The sequence below is a fragment of the Hypanus sabinus genome, chromosome 7 (assembly GCF_030144855.1).
Source record: "Hypanus sabinus isolate sHypSab1 chromosome 7, sHypSab1.hap1, whole genome shotgun sequence".
NCBI lineage: Eukaryota > Metazoa > Chordata > Chondrichthyes > Myliobatiformes > Dasyatidae > Hypanus > Hypanus sabinus.
In genome coordinates, this window is record NC_082712.1 from 30765675 (window position 1) to 30786703 (window position 21029).

General features: G+C 40.5%; 1 protein-coding gene across 2 annotated transcripts in view; it reads right to left on the minus strand.

Annotated features, from left to right (window-relative positions):
• Window positions 1-21029, minus strand: part of irf2b (interferon regulatory factor 2b) — a 63999-nt gene that overhangs the window by 39800 nt on the left and 3170 nt on the right. For both annotated transcript variants that reach the window (XM_059974353.1, XM_059974354.1), the window contains exon 2: window positions 9757-9873. The gene's annotated coding sequence lies outside the window, so the exon portion shown is untranslated. The remainder of the gene's footprint in view (window positions 1-9756; window positions 9874-21029) is intronic.

Genomic DNA, 21029 nt, shown 5'->3' on the forward strand with positions numbered 1-21029 from the left:
ATTTCCATAATTAGTTGTCCTCTTGAAGTTGATAGAAACAGAGCCCATTTCCACATTTGTGCTGCTGCTGTCAGTGGAACATCTCTTCCGTGGATGTTAGTGGTTAATGGTTAACGTTAGATGTTAATGGACATTAGTGGTTGATGATCAGTAATGAGGGTAAACTCATTGCTGTTGAAATGTTGAAATGAAACTCAGTGCTGGTTGAAATGTTTTACACCCCAAGCCAAACTCCAGGCCTCTGTGTCAATTTTTCTCAACAGCAGTACGGGACACATGATGAGAGTTCACATGTGACATGACTGCACCTACACCACAAGGCAAGAAGTCAGTCGCAAGCTTCACTGAGCAACGTAGATCATAATGTGTGCGACGGTGTCTGATGTCACCATTGCATTTGCTCTTTGAAAGCCAGCTCACACTGCTTTCCCCATTGCCAATTCTTCCTGATCTGTAGTCATGAGTTTGAGGGGTGGAGCACAGTAGCCAGGTTTGGCAGGAACCTGTTATAGTAAATGACAAATCCTAAAAAGGACGGTAACTATGTCATGACCTTTGGCCTGGGGGCAACTGCAACTTCTCAAATTTTCTCAGCTCATTTGTGTAATTCTTGCACATCACTGCTGTGAGCACAGTAAGTGATGCTTGGTTTCAAATAATGCACTCTTGTCACATCATACTCTAAGCCCATAATCTTCTAATTGTTTTAACACTCTGGAGATGTTCCTGGTCAGCTTCACTGGTGACAATGACGCCATCCAGGTAACACCGAGTGCTTGGGCAGCCTTGCGATATCTGGTCCATAACTTATTGCCAGAGTGCAGGTGCAGATGCTACTCCAAAAATAAGCCTAAATAGCGATTAAGCCCTTCGTGAGTGTTTATTCTGAGAAACACTTTGATCTCTTCTTCCATCTCCAACTGCAGGTAGGCCTCAGCTGAGGCCACTTTGCTGAAGTGTTTCCCTCTGGAAAGGTTTGTAAAGATATCCTCTATCCTGGGCAGAGGATACTGATCTACTTTCAGTACAGGGTTGATGGTGACCTTAAGATCACAACAGATCCTGATAGTAACCATTCTTCTTAGCTACTGGGACCACTGGCATTGCCCATGGAAAGAATTGGAAAGAATTCCTTCAGACCCCATGCAATCTAGCTCACTGGCCGCTTCATCACAGATCGTATCAGGAACTGGGCAGAATTTGTAAAACTTGGGTGTGGCATTTCCATTTACCACAGTTTTACCCTTGATATGTTTGAGTTTCCAATGCCATTCTTGAACACACCTGTGACATTATCCAGTACCTTTCTTAATTTGCTTTCAGTTGGCACTTGCAGGGGGTGTGGCATGCAAATGGTGGATTTGCATGCCACAACCAAGCTGCAGTTGTCTCAGCCAATCAAAGCCTCACAATATTGGCTCTCCTGTTTTTACCACGTACAAGCTCAATGTGGCCTGTTAGTTGTTCTACATCACTGTTGCAAATATCATTCCCGCAGGAGATGTCTTTGCCACAGTATAAGCTTTCAGCTGGGCATCTGCAGGCTTCAGTTCAATATATTTGCAATGACGTTCAAACTCATTTTGAGAAATGACTGAAACAGCCGAGCCAGTGTCCAACTCCATTTTAATTAATTTGCCTTTCACTTCTGTTGTAGCTATATTGCTTGTCTCTTATGGCACTCTCATCATTATCAGATTTTTCATGTACAGCGTACAGATTTTTTTTTCTCTCGTTATGGTATTTTCTACAGGTTTCACCTTTAAACCTGTATTGGTTTGGTATATGTGAGCCCCTGTCACAATGGTAACACAAGTTATTCAGCCAGGCAGGTTTCTCTTTAGACTTTGCAATTTTGTTATGCTCACTTTCATTCCTGACTGCAACTCAATTGCATCTCTGCCATTTCCATTGATACAGCAATTTCAACTGTTCTTTTAACTGTGGTTTGTGCTTCAGTCAGTTGCTTCTGTATGTTTTCTTGTAAGATTCCATAATCTAAACAATCTCTCAGTACATCATTAAGCACATCACTGAACGACAATACCCAGACAATTTCTTCAATTCAGCCACATCAACTGAAATGGATACCCCTTTCTTTTGATTTTGCTCATTAAACCTAATGTGTTCTGCAATCAACAATGTTTTTGGTTCTAAATGGTTCATGATATCAGCAAAGCTCAGTTTGGCTGGTTTGGTTGGAGCAGTTAAACTTCTAAGCAAACTGTATGTTTTTCCACCAACTGCAGTTAGCAAAACTGTCATAAGTTTTTCATCAGCTATTCCATTTGCTTTAACATACTATTCAATTTGTTCAGCATACATGATCCAGTTATTTGTTGTTTAATCGAACACATTCATCATACAGATTTTAATTTATGATTATTATCACCCAGTACTCACTGTTTATGACCCAGTGAATTTTGTCCATTTTCCACCTCTTTTTTAACCCTACCATCTTCCTCACCATTCCAAAGAGAAATATGCTGCCCTTTTTTATACCTGACCAACTCGCTGCGCATCAACAGGTAGGTAGTCGTCTTAAGTTCATTTTAAAACCTCCTCGTCACTACTATTATGTTTTATAACTCTGAAATATAAAACTAATGGAAAGAAAAGAACAGGAGCCAGGGATAACTTGTGTATGTTTAAATTCAGTTTAGTGAGGTGCTCAAATATGATGTGGTGGCGTGATGATGTAAGCCATTCACGTACTTTATATATAACCCATAATAAATTATTTAAACAAACAAAAATGCTTAATCAAACAAAATATTTACAATGCTACTCAAATTTGCTAGAATATTAAATACACAACAAGATTTAATGACTCAGATCTCTGAGGTAGGCAGTTCTAAAGAGTCTTGAACTGAAAGAAGAAATTCCTCTTCATTTCTAGACTAACCAGAGTCGTTATCCTGAATCTATTCTAGATTCCCTCATGAGGAGAATCTGGTCCTCACTCACCATTCCCACCCTCTGGCTTTCATTTCCTACTTTTTAAAATTTATTTTGGCTGCTGTCTCTTCATCTTGTGCCTTTTAAAAAGATATATCAGTTCAGATTTTTTTTCTAGAAATGTTCTTTCAAATTCCCATTTTCCACTTTTATCCTGAAAGGTTATATTTCCAACTCTTTCTATTCTTGTTCTTTTTCTAAGGGACAAGGATATTGGTGATGTCTTGCATGCTTCCTGAAATGGCTGATAACAATACCAAGGATGCTTTCAGGCACTGGTGGGCCAGCAAGTGCTATCCATGGATTGGGTGAATTAATAGAAATGACCATGCTCTACGAAGGTGTTACATACCCCATGGGTATCTTGTGACTGTCTTATGACCATGATATAACTGAGTATCTGGTGAGCATGATGTAATGTTCTTGTGATGGTGGAGTGATATAATTTCCCACCAGAGTGAGGTCACATGATGTAATTTCCCACCAATGAGAGGTCATGTGATGGCCTGTTCTAACAGGTATAAAATGGGAAGCCTTGCTGTGACACAGTCTCAAAGATTATTGCTGGCAGATTCGCCACAATGCTACCTCTGCAGTCCAGTTGGAGAGTGAAGAATTTACCGAAGAACGGGAACCCGAAGGATCGAGTAAAGTTGGTGTCGTCGGCGGTAATACGGGAATGAGCTTATTGATTCTTCGTTCAAGGAAGTAGTAACCTGCATCCAAGATAGTCCCCGAACTGTGAAAGCAGAAAGAGCTGGGTGCAGCGTTATTCATCAAGGAGAAGGTCAGTTCTTTTAAGTCGTTTTAATTTCCTTCGTCATAAATCCTTCCAGCAAGGCATATTTCGGCTGGGATCAGCAGAAACGTCACGTCGTCAAGGGATTCATTACTTCAGGAAAGTCTCTCTTAATTGACTGTGTAAATCATTTGGACTTTCGCATTTACCACTTTTAAGAACTGTGTTCATATTTATCGCTTTAAGAACCGTTCGAGCTGCCGTATAGCAGTTAACTTCCGGTTAAGTTAGTCGTTTGTTTACTTTTGATTTGTTGTTGAGCTGAGTTTAAATAAATGTTTAACTTGTTTAAAAAAAACCTGTCTCAATTCTATATTCCTTGTTGCCGTATTGTAACAAAGGTAGTTCCTGTTCTAATTGCTTTAAGAAATTTATATACCTCAGTCAGTGGCTGCAGTTAACCTTCAAACTTTGAACAATTATTAAAGATTTTAATAACTTTAAACCCCACCAATACTATAAAGCAGTGAAATGTTGCCACGAAGATAATGCAGTGAAATGTAGTGAGGTGGGCCATAGGGCCTGCTTCCATTTTGCATAAATCTATGACTCAGTGTTTTCCCTTTGACTCCATGGGTTTTAACCATATTCCAAAGGTGCCCTGGAATTCTAAACAGGCTACTGTAAATTTCACCTAGTGTTGGTACCTGGATGGAACAGATGGAGGAGTTGATGGATCTGTCTGTTACCATAAATATGAATAAATAACTGGGAGATGAGACTGCTAAGGTTGCTCTGAAACCAGCATAACCTCAATGGGCAACATGGCATTCTATCAGATTGTGATCCGAGGTGGTCAGTTAATTGGTTACTGTAGATTACCTGTTGATATGAGCAGCTGGTAAAAGAACCAAAGTTGATACATCTGTGAGAAAGAGTAAGTTGCAGGAATGCAAGGAAAATAAGGAGAGGCCGAATGAGACTAACTGATCACTCTGCAGGGGGGCTGGCATGAGCTTGATGGACCAAATAGCCTCCTTCTATTTTATAAGTAAATAAGTGATATCAGAGAATTCTGCAAGAATATTCTGCTATTAATTCCATTCCTCTTGAATGAATCATGATATTTACATCATATTTTAATTACTTCTTTATTAACCAGCATTATACTGTCAAATATATCTTGTATTTGCAACTACCCCAACCCTATTTAGACCTTTTCTTTCCCCCTAAGCTTGAGAGGCCTTCTTATCCTTCCCTCTTATACGTAGTCTTTCACTCTTGCCCATTTAGGGGCTCGCTTGCCCGATGCAGTATGTACAGAAAAAACTGTAAGTCATATACTTATTATGTAATGTATTTATATTTTAATGCCATCATCCCACAGACCACTTGCAAGTGGTTACAGCCAAGTTCGGAAGCTCAAGTGTTAAACAAACAACACCAACATCTCCTTGCTTAGAGGATTACTGGAAAACTACAGATCTGATTATCCTTTTTCCAAACCATCCTTTCTAAATGATCTACTTTTTCTACCACCTACCGGTTCTTACTTCATTCCCAGTCCCCCATCCACCCACCCCTATCACTTTCTAGCTAGTACACCTTCCCCTCCCCTGCCTTCCTGTTCTGGTCCTGATGAAGGGCCTTGGCCCAAAACGTCAACTTTATTCACTTCCTCTAGATGCTGCTGGGTCTGCTGAATTCCTCCAGCATCTTGTAGGCTTTGTGTTTATAACCATTGTTATTACTATTATATACTACATAATATGAATGAGGATGGAACTACCCCCGTGCACTGGCTTTTCCACTTTGAAAGTTATCCTGGGCAGGCTTCTGCTGTCATCCTTAGATATGACAGACAACCAATCAAATCAAATCAATATAGGCAATAAAATTGATTAAGGTACATGGTTAACTTAAGCTTCCTTGCAGCTCTGATCAAATGTGACAATTTTAAACAAACGACTGCATAATCATTAAGTTTCAAACAAAAGTAATTCATCAACTTCTTCATTCACAGACTGGGAACTGGAAAAAAAGAACAATGTTTCGCAAGAGAAGAGGAAGCTGGGAATTCATGGAATTCAAAGATACGTGACATTTCAGTAACAACGGTGAAACTCTCTAATGGTGACTAACACAGAGGTGCACCAGCCACCGTACACAGATGCAGCTTCTCCGAGCACTCTTGATACAAAGGAAGTAAAACTGAATTCCTTGTGTCAGATGCTATGAATGATCAGAGTTCAGCGTTGTTATTGTCTCGCTAGCACTGGCCCAAATAACCATGATTCAGAAATGGGGCTTGAAGGCAACAGCCAACAAGGCACAACCGCAGCGCAAGCCTCTAACCTGGTGAATATCAGCGTGAATTAATCAGTCTGTTGGCCTGGTGGAAGGAGCTGTCCTGGAGCCTGTTGGTCCTGGCTCTCATGCTGCGGTACCGTCTCCGGGATGGTAGCAACTGGAACAATTTGTGGCTGGGGTGACTCGGGTCCCCAATTATCCTCTGGACCATTTTTATGCATTTGTTGCTGTAAATGTCCTGAATAGTGGCAAGTTCACATCCACAAATGCGCTGGGCCGTCCACACCACTCTCTGAAGTACCCTGCAATTGAGGGAAGTACAGTTCCCATACCAGGCAGTGACGCAGCCAGTCAGGATGCTCTCAATTGTGCTCCTGCTGAAAGTACTTAGAATTTGGGGACTCGTGCCGAACTTCTTCAACCGTCTGAGGTGAAAGAAGCGCTGTTGTGCTCTTTACACCACACAGCTGGTGTGTACAGACCAAGTGAGATCCTCAGTGATGTGTATACCAAAGAACTTGAAGCTGAGGAAATTGGGGTACAATATCTGTCGCTATCTGTAAGGAGCCTGAACATTCTCCCTGTGACTATGTGGGTTTCAACTGGGTGCTGCACTCCAGTTCCTTCCCACAGTTCAAAGACCAGTTAGGGCATTGTGGGCATGCTGTGTTGGCACTGGAAGCATGGTGACCTCTGCGAGCTGCCCTCAGACTGCGTTCGTTGTTGATGCAAACAATGCATGTTCTGATGCACATGTGACAAAGATAAGCCCTTAAATCTTTTAATTAAAAAGTCTGCCCTACAGATGTTCAAGCAATTTAACCTGGTAAATATCACATAAGCAAAAAAATCATCCACGTAAAATGTTAAATATTCTGAGGATCCTCTTTCAATATAGGACTTTATTCCTCCGAGCATGGGAGAATGAGGGGAGGTTCAGTGGAATTTTAAGGGGTATAGATAGTGTAAATGCCTGCAGGCTTTTTTCCACTGATACTGAGTGAGACTAGAACAAGACATCATGGGTTAACGTGAGCAGGAGGGGATTTTCTTCACCCAAAGGGTGGTCAGAGTGTGGAATGAGTTGCCGGTGTAAATGGTGGGTGCAGGTTCGATTTCAATAATTAAGAGAAATTTGGATAGTTGCAAGGATGGTTGGGGTACGGAAGGATATGGTCCTGCTGCATCTGGGATCTGGCAGATTAATAGTTCAGCATGGACTAGATGGGGCAAAGCGGCTTCTTCTATACTGGAGTGTTCTATGACTCTCTGACTCTACAGTGCCTTGTAAAAATATTCAACCCCCAGCCCTTTGCTCACATGAATGAGTATTACAACAAGGGGATTTTGGTCAATTTAAGGAAGAATTATTACTTACGAATCACATGCTCCTTTTTTTTCTAGAGAACACACTAAAAAAAAACATATCCTTGCCTGTAAATATTTTGCAGAGCATCACTTGGAAGATTCTATAAATATGTGCAAAAAGGTCTTGTGGTTGGATGAGACTAAAGTGAAGTTTTATGGCCTCAACACTTAAGTAGTACATGTGATTTAAATCTAATACAGAGCATCAGCTAAGTGACATAATCTCTGCTGTAAAGTATGGTGGAGGTAGCACCATGCTACGGGGATGCTTTTCAATAGCAGGGACTTGAAAGCTGGTAAGGATTGATGGGAAGATGAATGCTGCTAAATGCAGGGAGATCCTGGATAAAAACCTGCTAGCCTCTGCCAGGAAGCTTAAACAGGGAAGGAAGTTTGCCTTTCAGCAAGACAATGACCCACAGCACACTGCCAGAGCAACCATGGAATGGCTTCAATTGAAGGAAATTGATGTCCTTGAATGGCCCAGTCAGAGTCCTGACCTTAACCTGACTGAACGTCTCTGGCAAGACCTCAGGGCTGCTGACCTCCATCGCTCCCCAACTAACTTGGCACAGCTTGAGCAATTTTGAGGAATGGGCAAATCTTGCTTCATCACATTGCGCAAAGCTAGTAGAGAGTTATCCAAAAAGACTACTGGCTAAGAGACGTGGTTCAACTAAAAAATGAACAAAGGGAGATGAATACTTTTTTACTGCTGGCATTTCAGTTTTTGAAGTTTTAGTTTTTCATGCTTTACAATTTTCCCTGTATTGGGGTGTTACTGTGAGATAAAGGATTCATAAATAGAAATTCTCAGTTAAATTGATCAGAATCCATGGATGTAATACACATTTATGTGAACAAAGGTTTAGGAGCCGAATACTTTTTCATGGCACTATATAAAGGGAGTGTGTTGGCACATGGCCAAGTGGTTAAGGCGTTCATCTAGTGATCTGAAGGTCACTAGTTTGAGCCTTGGCTGAGGCAGCGTGTTGTGTCCTTGAGCAAGGCAATTCATCACACATTGCTCTGCAACAAAACCAGTGCCAAGTTGTATGGGTCCTAATGCCCTTCCCTTGGACAACATCGGTGGCGTGGAGAGGAGAGACTTGCAGCTTGGGCAACTGCCAGTCTCCCATACAACCCTGCCCAGGCCTGCGCCCTGGAAACTCCAGGTGCAGATCCATGGTCTCACGAGACTAACGGAGCCCTACATTCATATAGGGAGTGCTGATAAAGCGATACCATGAAAGAAATAACACAATATTAGTCAGAGGACAAGTAATACAACATCGAAGTTACGTAGCAAACACTGTTCCCTCTGAAGTTTTTACAGCTGCATGGACCAACCATTGTTCTGAGCAGGCAATTTTTACGTGCTTCTTTAAATGTTTTTTGTACATTGAAAAATTATATACTTTGGATTTTATGTATTAATTGAAGGGTATACTAAGATACAGTACAACAAAGAAAATCCTTTGCACTTCATAAACCTTTTCTCGCCTGACTTTATTCCAGCTACATGGCAACAAAGACTATGTGCGCAGGTGCAATTCAGTTACTGCGCAGTATGCACTTGTGCAGCTTACAGAGAACAGTGATCTCAATTATATTGTTAGATGAAAGATATAGTTTGAGCCTTGAAGCAGAATAATGTTAATATTGAAAACAGTAACATTTTCTTTGTGTCCGCAGTTTACATGAGCCACTAGCAAATCAGATATAATTCATTTTTGCATAAGGTGGAAAAAACAATTAAGCAACAGATTTTTGCTATTTATAAAATGATGTAATTAATTTTCTCTTCACTTTTCAGGATCCGGGTAGCCATATCCTTGAAAAGAATGGCATGCTCGGTCATATTAGATTGCACTTAATAGTCAACTACACTGATTATATGAAATAAACCATTGTCCAAACAATGCCCCAACAAAGTGTGCCAATTACAATCTCAAAATAAGCATTTCAGAAAATTTCACAACAATCACACATGCTGACTTTACAAAGGATCACCAAATGATGGAGAACATTTATGCCATGTGGTCCTGCTCACTGCCAGGTCAGTAATTTCCAAATCAACTCCAAACTAGCAAAATGCATATGAAAAAAAGTCCAACCCTCAGTAAACCAGATACCATAGCAAACTAGAGGTCAAAACTATGTTTTAAATTAGCAGATCCTTTGTGGGAAGTGGAATTGCTCCTGGTGCACTAGGACAATGCACTTTTGAGGCTGAGATCAAACAAATATGTTAAGTAGATTACACCTCACCTAATTTGTTCCATTAATCCAACCCAGAGACGTGAACTGCCAATATTCCAAATTCAAAAACAACTCCAAACAGAAGCTAACAGTCAACCTAAGACAGTTATTTTCCTTACCTGCTAGTTATAAGTGACCACACAGTCAGAGCCGTCCCTGTCTTGGCGAGGGTGGCATACGGGACAAGGGTGGACTTCCTGTCAGATATGGGGCTGGGTATATGGTCTGGAGTGTCACTGGAAGAAAGAACAACAGTGAAGAGAGTCAGATACTGGCATAAAGCATAGGAATTAAAATCAAACTTTGTTCCTATTGAAGGAAACCTGATTGCCACCATTGCTTAACAGGTGCATATAGAAAGTAAAAAAATCCTGTCATTAACCTAATCTTAAAAATTACAATTCTCCCAATTTAATTTACTGCATTATTTTATTCTTCACATTCACTATTAAAAGTTATATCTAAAATACTATCATTCCAACACCTGAATTTTGGTTTCAAACTCAAGCACATGAACATAACGACCTGGCCCTGTGGTGTAAAAGCGATCTCACTCAGGTGGATTTGACCTGTGCTCAGTGGTGCTTCTTAACCTCTGTCTCATTCTAAACATTTGCAGCAAATTTGCCTAAAATACATGTAAATTAATGCAGTCCCAAATACTTCTAATGATTTATTTTTAAACATCTTTTAAACTTTCACCTTTGACATCCGCAATTAATGCACACCCACCCCTTCCAGGCCTCAAAAATGTTGACATGCCAACAGTGGTCAGAATTTGAAAATCTAATGCATTTATTGACCATCTTTTACATGAAAATTATCTGATGCCTGGCACAAAATGAAGCCCAGTTCAGAGCTTTTGTAGGAAATCCTGTATTGCCTCATTCTTTTGCTGCAGGTTTTAATTTGTGTGTGTTTGTGCAGATAAAAATTTATGTTAACCTTCCAGAAAAACTTGTTAGATATGTGTTCTTTTCTTTCAATATTGTTTGTCACACTACCAAATTTAAACTAAAATATGTAATCCTGTCGAGAGCATACAGAAATGAAACGGGAATAGGCAAATCAGCCCCTTAAGCCTGCTCTACCATCAATAAGATCACAGTTGCTCCAAACTTGGCCTCAACAGCACTTTACTGTGTTCTCCCCAACCCAGACTCCCTTGTATGTAATTCAAACATTTTAAACATGGGTCTCTGGATTTTTAGTTTAGCTTTTTAGAATACAAGTCTAGTAATTTAACCAGAGCAGCACTACCACATTATCTGGTAATCTATCTAACTGCATACAACCACAACCACCAGCAAATGAAATCATTACAAAAATCATAAAAAGAATTTAGATGATAACCGAGACCATTATCAAAATGACAGAGGAAATACGAAAAAACATGGTTCAACTCTTAGGGGAGGGAAGGGGGAAGGGGTTGTGGGAGAGGAAAGAACCGCTTGCTCAATTATCAAAACCTGCTAAGATATGTAGAAACTCTGGAGTGTGTTTCACCAGCTGCCATGACATTATTTTGAATGCACAGAGTTAAATGAAACAAAAGGAAACAGAAATAGATGATGTATTCATTGATAATAGACCATGTTAGATTGCAAGTTTAAACAAATTTATACTCTCACACTATTTTAACATTATTCATTGCATAATTCTTCCAATTTAATTTCTATCTACATATTATATAAATGGAACACTTATAGCTTCTTTCCCATATGTCTTCCCATTTGTTCCTTTTGCCATTTCTGTTAATTCATAGATTTTGCAACGTATTGTAAAAGTTCCTGGTAATTCCTTGCTCAGAAGGCAGTACACAGGGGTCATTACTCAATTTCAAGTTTATTGTCATTCATCCATACACCCCACACAGCTGGACAAAACAGTGTTCCTCCAGAACCAAGGTGCAATATACAGTACAGGTAGCACATACAGCACATAAAACAATATTAATACAATAATATTAAGAGATAAAGCCAGCCAGTGGTGGAGAGGCATTGGCACCGGACTTCCCGGTTTCAAATCCAGCTGGCTCCTTGTGCACTTTCCATCCTTGCTGGGTTGAGCATTGAGCTAGCAACTCGGCTTTCTAAAAATTGATAAGGAAACAGTAAGGTTGCTCCCTGATGCACTGCAACATGCGGAGAGGAACATCATTAAGAGATAAAAGCAAGTATTCTGTATTCCCAAGTTGACATAAAGTGCACATATGACATACAGTTAAATGTACAGCAGCCTTACTGTTACTGGCACCATCATAGTGATGTGTACTGGGTGGTCACAGCCTGGGAGAAGAAGCTGTAACCCAGCCAAGCAGTCCTTGTTCTTGAACTCACTTCTGCCTGACAGTAGAGGTGGTCAAAGAGATTGTGGGACAGATGGGAGGGGACTTTGCTGAGGGCCCTGCATACACAGCGCTTCTGACATACGTCCTAGATTTGGGAGGGGGAAAGATACCCCAATGATTCTCTCGGCAGAGCTCACAATCCATTGCAGGGTCTTGCAATCAGACGCTTTGCAATTCCTGTGTCAGACAGTGATGCAGGTGGTCAGGGCACTCTTGATGGTGTCCTGGTTCACTCTGGTTCTGTTGCAGGAAAGCTGGCCAAACATTGCAAATATGCTGCACCGTATAGCCTTCTGTATAATATGGGACACTTTATGTTGTAGTAACACGTTGTTGCATGCACTATTAGGCATGTATTGATCTGTATGTGTGTGTTCAGAGTTTGGTTTCAGTCAGTAAAGAACCATGAAACTTAGCTCCCGTCTCCAGCATTTTTATTTATAGCTTTGTTGTGTAACCCGGCCACATACACAACAAATTGGTGACGAGGTTAATGAACCTACATCGTATCAGAACGCCGTGTTTTAATCGATAATGGCACTCAGAGGAAGTGCGCAAGGAATGAGCCAAGGAATGGGAGAAGGAGGCAGAGCGAGGCCGCGAGTCCAAAAGGAAGTGGGAGCACAGCTGGGGTCGGGAACATTGGGAGACCAAGAGACACAGTCGGAGCCATAGCACGTCCAGGCGAGACCACAGCCAGCGCTGACCCCCAGGGACTGAGGGACTACCTGCCCCAGAAGGGAGATTTTAAAAAAGGAGTGCGCTCATGGCGCTAGCAAAAAGGTCATGTGAGTCAAAAAGAAAACAAGGGGAAGACAGGGTTTAATTAACATAACAAGGTTGGCGAAGACTGAAACCATTACAGCATTTGATAGTGGCATTGAAAGAGTGGAGTTATATTGTGATGCTAACGGAGTTAATGATGAAAAGAAAGCCAGCGTCTTAATCAGTTTTATGGGCGTGAAAACATTTGGGCTACTACGGAGCTTGTTAATCCCTGAAAAGCCAGCCGACAAAACGTTCAAGCAAATAGTAGACACTCTCCAACAGCATTTAAACCCCAAACCACTGGTCATTGCTGTAAGATTTAAATTTTACAATTGGAATCAGAGCAAAAATGAAAGCATTTCTGAATATTGTGCTGAATTGCGCAAATTATCAGGACGTTGTCAATTTGGAGCTGGTCTATCAGATGCATTGAGGGACAGGTTAGTGTGTGGCATGCACTGTGAAACCACACAGAAGAAGCTTCTGTGTGAAAGAGTCCTTACATTCAAGAAAGCGATAAACATCACAATATCACTAGAAACTGCCGCATGAGGTGCTTCAAAGATACAACAAAAATCCCTGGAATATGCTACAAATAAAATGTCACTGAGCAGAAATGAAGGAAAGAAATGTTAACGTTGTGGGAACATGTCACATGACCCTGATGACTATTGGTGTTAAGACAAAGAATGCAGAGACTGTGGCAAACAGGGTCACACTGGCAGAGTATGCAAAGCTAGTAAACAGCAGGAAAAGGGCAAAATACAGAGAAACAAGAAACCCCAGAAAGGAAAATACAACAAAGTTCACAAAATGAAAGAAGGCAGTTCTGATGAAAACGACCCAGATGAAAGTGAATTGTCTTGTCAGCAACTTCATGGTGTGAAAGAGACAGATGATCGAAGAGTAATAAGGATCACTTCACAAGTGGCAGGCGTGAGAGTGAAAATGGAATTGGACACAGGCTCAGCTTTAACAGTGATCTCTGTACACAACTATAAACGACTGTTTTCTCACATAACCCTGAAACGAACTAAACTACTACTAAAGACTTACACAGGACAGAAGGTGCATCCCAAAGGTAAAATTACAGTGACGGTGACCTACAGAGACAAAACACAGCAGCTGAACCTCTATGTACTGAAAAATGGAGGGCCACCATTGCTGGGATATGAATGGCTCAGGAAAATCCAATTGGATTGGCACACCGTCAAGGCACTAGATGTGTCAACAAAGGAGGGCAGCTCGGTGGGGAAGATGTCTGCAGCTGTCCTCTCACACACTGTCGACTATTAGAACGACGAGGTGGAGCTCGATGATGAAAACGAACGCAGTATCCATGGCCGCGACTCGGATAAAGATACAGAGGAGACAGGAGACAGATATTGCCAATAAGCAGGATGATGAAGGCTACCTGGAAGTAAAAGAGCAGGTGTACCAGGAGAAATTGACATCTCTCAAAAGACAGCAACAGCAGTTACAGGAAGGCATTTTGCAGGAGTATCAGAAAAGGATGAAGAAACTAGATCAACAATACAAGGAAAGAATACGAAATGTAGAGCTTTTTTCTGCAACTGGAGACAGAACAAGTGGAAGGGAATTATATTAAAGAGAAGAAAGCAGCAGAGAAGGAATTTGAAGATAAAAAGATTGAGTTAGAAGGAAAGAAAAAGATGATGGAGAATGAGAGGCTAACAATAGAACTCACAGGAGATTCTATGGAAGTAAAGCCAATAACGACTAGGAAATTAAGGAAGAGACCTAATGACCCTGTTCCAATTACAGACAAAAGACGAAAACCTGCAGCTGCGTAGTTAAATTACTTGTTAACAGGTGAACAGATAATGGAAGATCTGCAAACTCTCAATAAGCTTAAATCTCCAAAAAGACCAGCATCTCAGTCTTCTCCTGAACAATTTCCTTGGGGAAGATCTATGAAAATTGGTCATCCCTTAAAAGCTCTTGGAGAAAATCAATTCCATTCAAACAGAACAGCTTTCGCACAAGGTAAATCTTGAACCAATCATTTCCTCCATTGAGAATCATACACTTAATCCTTTGCAGGAAAGTTTCTTTTGCACGTACGTTATTTTGAATCCTCAGCCAATGTGTCTTGTTTTGCACAAAGAAGTTGGGAAACAGTACTAAGACAGAGGCGAATTCTGGCAACAAACTCTAAGGTTTCTATTGTTGTATTTTCATGCTTGAGCTGAATGTGCATCTGAAGGAAATCTCCCTCTTGAGCCAGACAGATAGCTCTGCAGGTAATCCTTAATATCAGCAAAACTGTACTTTAACAGCAGCTTAAGAACAATGGAACGAACAACAGGATTTCAATCAACTGCTGCACCAAACGGTGAAAGATTACTGGTAAAGTACTGATTTTCTGTGAGTCATTGAATTGCCTGACTATTGAATAACTAGCAGAGACAGCAAATCACCAACCACTTCTTTTGTTGGTGGCGAGTTATCTTTGAAGCAGACCATGGAAACCAAAGTTATGAAAAATGCATCACACCTCTCGCAAAAAATGACTAATTTTGCTAAAACTTTTCTTATTTCTTGTTACCGCTGGTACACAATCATCACCTAGAGACGTACAGCACAGTGGGTACAGTCCCCCCCCCCAGAGACTTGAGTTATAAATGGGTCTTTGACCAAAACTAAAAAAAAGGCTTGTTATAATTTGATATTATTACATTACATTGTTATAATTTGATATTATTACTAAGTAGATGGTAGGTGTTTTTATGTTAAGGGTAAACATATGTGTTAGCATATACACTATTAAAATAAAAGGGAAAGAGTGTACCGTATAGCCTACTGTATAATGTGGGACTACTTTGTGTTGTAGTAACACATCATTGCATGTGTTATTAGGCATGTATTGATCTATACGTGGGTGTTCAGAGTTCGGTTTCAGCCAGTAAAGAACCATGGAACTTAGCTCCCGTCTCCAGCGTCTTTATTTATAGCTTTGTTGAGTAACCCGGCCATATTCACAACACATGCCATTACCGACTGCACCAATGCTCAACAAAAAAATGATGATATATGAACATATTTCTCATCTGCACACTTCCCTTTCATTTAGCTTCTGTTAATGACATCCGTGCTTTGTCAGAAGCTGTGCGTAGATTTCTTTAAAAAAACTTTATGGGTGACACATTAGTTCGGTGCTTTGAAATCTGACTGAGAGACTTGTCAGTAACCACCAAAATAGTGAGTTACTCTGGAAGAGAGGCAGAATTGTTACAATGGGCTGAATGGCCTCCTTCTTAGCAGTAGCCTTTGTACTATATGATTCTACGAAATGCCAATTTCAGAATATAGACTAATTCAGACTTCCAATCAATTTTTCCCCACATAAATGCTTACACGCTTTCTTTCTGGCTCCATTTCCATTTATGCCTTCATTTCTCCAGCTTCCTACACAATGCAGATGTCAGACCTCAGCATGTCACTGAGAAATAGTAATGGTCAGTAGTCTATAAGTATCTTTTGAAAGTTGAGTATAGTATGCTGAAAACATAACAAAACATCTCCAAGATCAATATTTATGGCTGGCATGGAATGCTAAACATGAAAAAATCTATTTTCTCTTAGTACATAATTTAGATGTTGGTCAACATCAAAAAATTCAAACCCCAAATATAAACACTGTGGTTACGTATGTTCAAGGTGATTGTTAACCATCGAACTAAAAGGAAAAAGGAAAGATGGGCTGGATCATCTGCTTGAATGATTTGTTTTTTTATCAAGTGGGGCTGCACGGTAGGGTAGCGGTTAATGTAATGATATTACAGCACCAGTGACCCAAGTTCAATTCCCACCACTGCCTGTAAGGCATCTGCATTCACCTCCCCCAACCCCCACAAGTACATGTGAGTTTCCTCTGGGGGCTCTGGTTTCCTCCTACATTTCAAAGCCATACAGGTGAGTAGGTTAATTACTTACATGGGTGTAATTGGGCAGCACAAACTGGTTGGGCTGGAAGGGCCTGTTCCTGTGCTGGATGTCTTTTTAAAAAAATGCAAATTGCATTTAAAGATTCTAAATTTATTCCAGTCAAAAAGTATGAACTGTAATTTATACAGAAACGCATCCAATAAATGGTGTTTGCTGTCAAATGAGCAGCAAAATTATCTCCTCCCCAATGCCCCACCATACACCGAAGTAGAAGGAGACATATTTATCAATAAACAAATACCTTCAGTTAACAAGCGTAAAACTTAGGGAAGCAATGAATTTTAAAATGAACTAAAGTTAAATTATATGCTGAACTGACTGAACAGCAAAAAGCAAGAGGCAGTCTTCTGACTGACCCACTTCAAGCTTCATGCCATTTAGTCTGCTATTCTCAGCTCACTGCAGACTAGATTTAGTTTACAGCAACTTAAATTTCTGGATTAACTTCCCGAAGTCTGACAACAAATCTAAAAAGACAAGTTTTAATATGATCAGAGATTGATTTAAAGTAATTAAACAAACACAGAATGTTTAATAAAATAGTATCTGCAACAATGAAACCAACGGATTGCTATTGAAGCCCATCTCCCTCACTGACATCGTTCAGCCTGGACAGTCTGGGCTCTGATATAAGCATGGACATACAGAAGAGTTGTTCAGTGACCATAAATACCAGCTTTGCCAGTAACATTCACAACCTGTGAACTAATAAAAAAAAGCATTATAAACGCTACCCTACTTCTTAAAGTTTTAGAACAGGAACCACAGCATTGCCAGAACTGTTTTTTTTAAACAATGCTAAAGGCAAAAGCAGCAGTACTACAGGCATGCTTCTTTTATAGTGAACATGCTTTTGAAGTGTTTCCAAGGCTTCTGTAATATTTTACATGAAACAGTCCAATATCTGAATCACACTTATACTTTTACCTTAATATTTAGATGACATAAAGAAAAAAACATCTACAAATTCTCAGCTGCGGAACATCTTGTCTATATTAGTTTCCAGTTTCCATGCAAAACCTGATGAACACCAAACATGTCACTCATAATTGCCATGAGTTACTTCAATTTAGAAAATGTAGCTATTTGCATAAGTCACTTTTAAATATCAGTTGCTGTAAATTCAAATATATAACGCTGACACGAGGAAATCTGCAGATGCTGGAAATTCAAGCAACACACAAAATGCTGCTATTTATTGACCTTGATCCACAGAAATGCATATTATTGGGTCACATCAGAAGTTTAGAAAGAAAGTTGTTGGAATGGATTATCTGTATTCTTCAGCACAATTTTCCCAGGGAGGACATTATACACTACTTTTAGGTTCTTACAGGGAAAACTGGACCACGTTTTTCTGCCTATAACTAGGCATCCTGGTTTAATTCAGTCTTCTTATTACACCTCTGGGTGTAAACACAAGGCAAGTAAGTTAATTACTCAGTTAAATCTGTCTGAGTGCTCCCTCCTGCACTGCATTAATCCTTCAGTCCATGCCAAAAACTTCCTGAGTCCTGGCCCCTAACCTGCTGCCCAACTGATTGCTCTGCACTGTTGCAGTCTCCAATCCACTGGTCTGGATCTCAATTCAGCCCTCTTTACTCAACATGCAGTTTTCCAGTCCCAATTCCCCCAAAGCCATTACAGCCTCACTTCCCACATCCTTTGCTGCATAGCATCTACTTTACTGCTCCCAGATCTGAGACACAAGTCAGCACCCACCCTTGACTGTTCAGCCAGAACTGATCCCAGTAGTTCAAACCCCCACCCCCCCAACCCCAAAAACACCCATATTGCTAACTCCTCCTCAATCCCTCAGCAACAGTGACAATGCTGGAGCAACAGTCAATTTGCCAGGGGAACTCAGTGGGTTCAGCATCCTCTTTAGGAGGAAATAACTGTCGACATTTCGGGTCAAAGCCCTGCAAAGGGATTGCGTGTCTACTGATATTACAGGCTCCTTTCTACCCTCTCCACCTATTCTAACACCCTTTGCCTGCCACCAGCTGTATCTATGACCTTCAGCCTTGCCAAAAAAAGTCTTTAAAGAACATACTGTGGTGAACTCTGTGCCTGTCTGGACACGCCCCCTGCTGACTGCTCCTGTGGCTCCTCCCACAGGCCCCTGTATAAAGGCGATCTGAGGCCTGACGCTCGGCCTCAGTCTCCAGGACATAGTATGATGGACACTCACTCCTGGTTCCTTCTTCCAGTCAATAAAAGCCGATATCTCGCCTTACGTCTCAGTGTGAGTTATTGATGGTGCATCACATACCGTGCACCAAAAGTATACAATGCCCTCAGCAGAGACCTAATCACAAAAAAAAATCAATGATTCAGCACTGCCGTACATCTTAGGTATGCTAGAATTTTTCTAAAAGAATAGTTTAATATATTCATGAAGTGGCTGCAGCCAACAGCATTTTCAATAGTTCTTGCTGTGCCCATTTTAGTACCTAATAAAGAGGCTACTAAGTGTACGCTTGTGCTTTTTTGCTGCTGTAGCCCATCCACTTCAAGGCTCTTCAATTTTGATGCACTCATGCACACCACTGCTGTAACACGTGGTTATTTGAGTTACTGTCACCTTCCTGTCAGCTTGAACCAGTCTGACCATTTTCCTCTGACCCCTCTCATTAACAAAGGTGTTTTCACCCACAGGACTGTTACTCCCTGGATGTGTTTTTTTTTTGTTTGTTTATCACATCATTCTCTGTAAACTCTAGTGACTGTTGTGCGTGAAAATCCCAGGAGATCAGCGGTTCCTGCGATACTCAAACCAACTTGTCTGGCACCACAAATCACTCCAGGATCAAAGTCACTTTCATCAAATTTCTTCCCCATTCTGATGTTTGGCCTGAACAACAACTGAACCTCTTGACCACGTCTGCATTCCTTTATGCATTGAATTGCTGCCACTTAATTGGCACTAACGAGCAGATATACAGGTGTACCTCATAAGGTGGGCACAGGGTGCATATAGAAAAATGGCCTGATAGATGAAAAACCAGGTACTGTATTTTCAGACTGACTGCAAAGAAGGCTGGTATATATTACACACTGTACCTACTAACATGATGACAAAATGGAAACAGATTTCAATTTCAATAGCATTCCCACTACTAACACCAGTGTTATTTATCTCAGGTAACTCCTATATTGGATGAGTGAAGGTAACCATCTGTTGTTACCATGTGTAGATTGCCAAAAAGGTATTAGGTTCAACACCTTTTTAAAGGAATTTAACATCTGTTTTACAGTCACTATAATGCTGACTATTCCTTATTTACTTCTCTTTCATGCTTTTGTTAACACTAGATATAATCCTGATCAAACTCCAACTTTCAACCCTCAACAGTATAGGTTGTGTGAATAAAGACAACATGGTCCTGATGAATGGAATATCTTTCCCTGTGAAGCAACATGGGAAATAATGTTTCTGTGTGGTAGAACTAGGGAATGGGAATGGTTCTGCCAACCTCCCACTATGGTTTCAACAGATGCCCAGTATTCAAGACCTGCTTGGTTCTATTCATGGAGGATCCAGAATTCCGATGAAGAGTCTTTGACTTATGTGCCTCTCTGTCCACAAATGATGCCTGGCCTGTACTTACTATTTTTTATGTATTTTAGATTTCCACCAATTACAGTACTTTTTAAAAAAATTTCTAATATGTCAACACTCCTTCAGTAATACCTCCTAAAATTCAAAGTCATTTTATTATCGCCATTGACTACCCTGAGATTCATTTTCTTGCAGGTGTTCACAGTGGAACAAAGAAATACAATAGAATCAATGGAAAAACTACACACAAAGACCGATAAGCAACCAATGTGCAGCTCCCAAAGCTGGCATGGCCAGCATAGGCATGGTGGGCCAAAGGGCCTATTCCTGTGCTGTGAACTATTCGGCTTGATCAGATGTTCTGTAATTCCAATTGCAGCTCTTGTCCAAACTCACATCAAGTCATGTTCACTCTTCACCCCTGTCCTCCTAAACATAGGCTTTTAGCTGTCCATTGTTTATAATCACCTGAGTATTCCAACACCTCCATTTCTGGCTCCTCAGTCATTCCAGATTTCAAAAGCTGCTCTTTAGGAAGACCCCAAGTCCTAGAACACCTTCCCTAAACCTTTGAGTCTCTTTCCCAGTTTACCATATTCTTTAAAAACTTATGCTCTTCTATTATGTCCTTAAATGGCCCATGACCACATTTTTCTTGATGATACACCTATGAAGCACCATTCCAATGCTGCTATATAAATACAAGATCCTGTTGTTGCCATCTATCAATATTTTGCCCT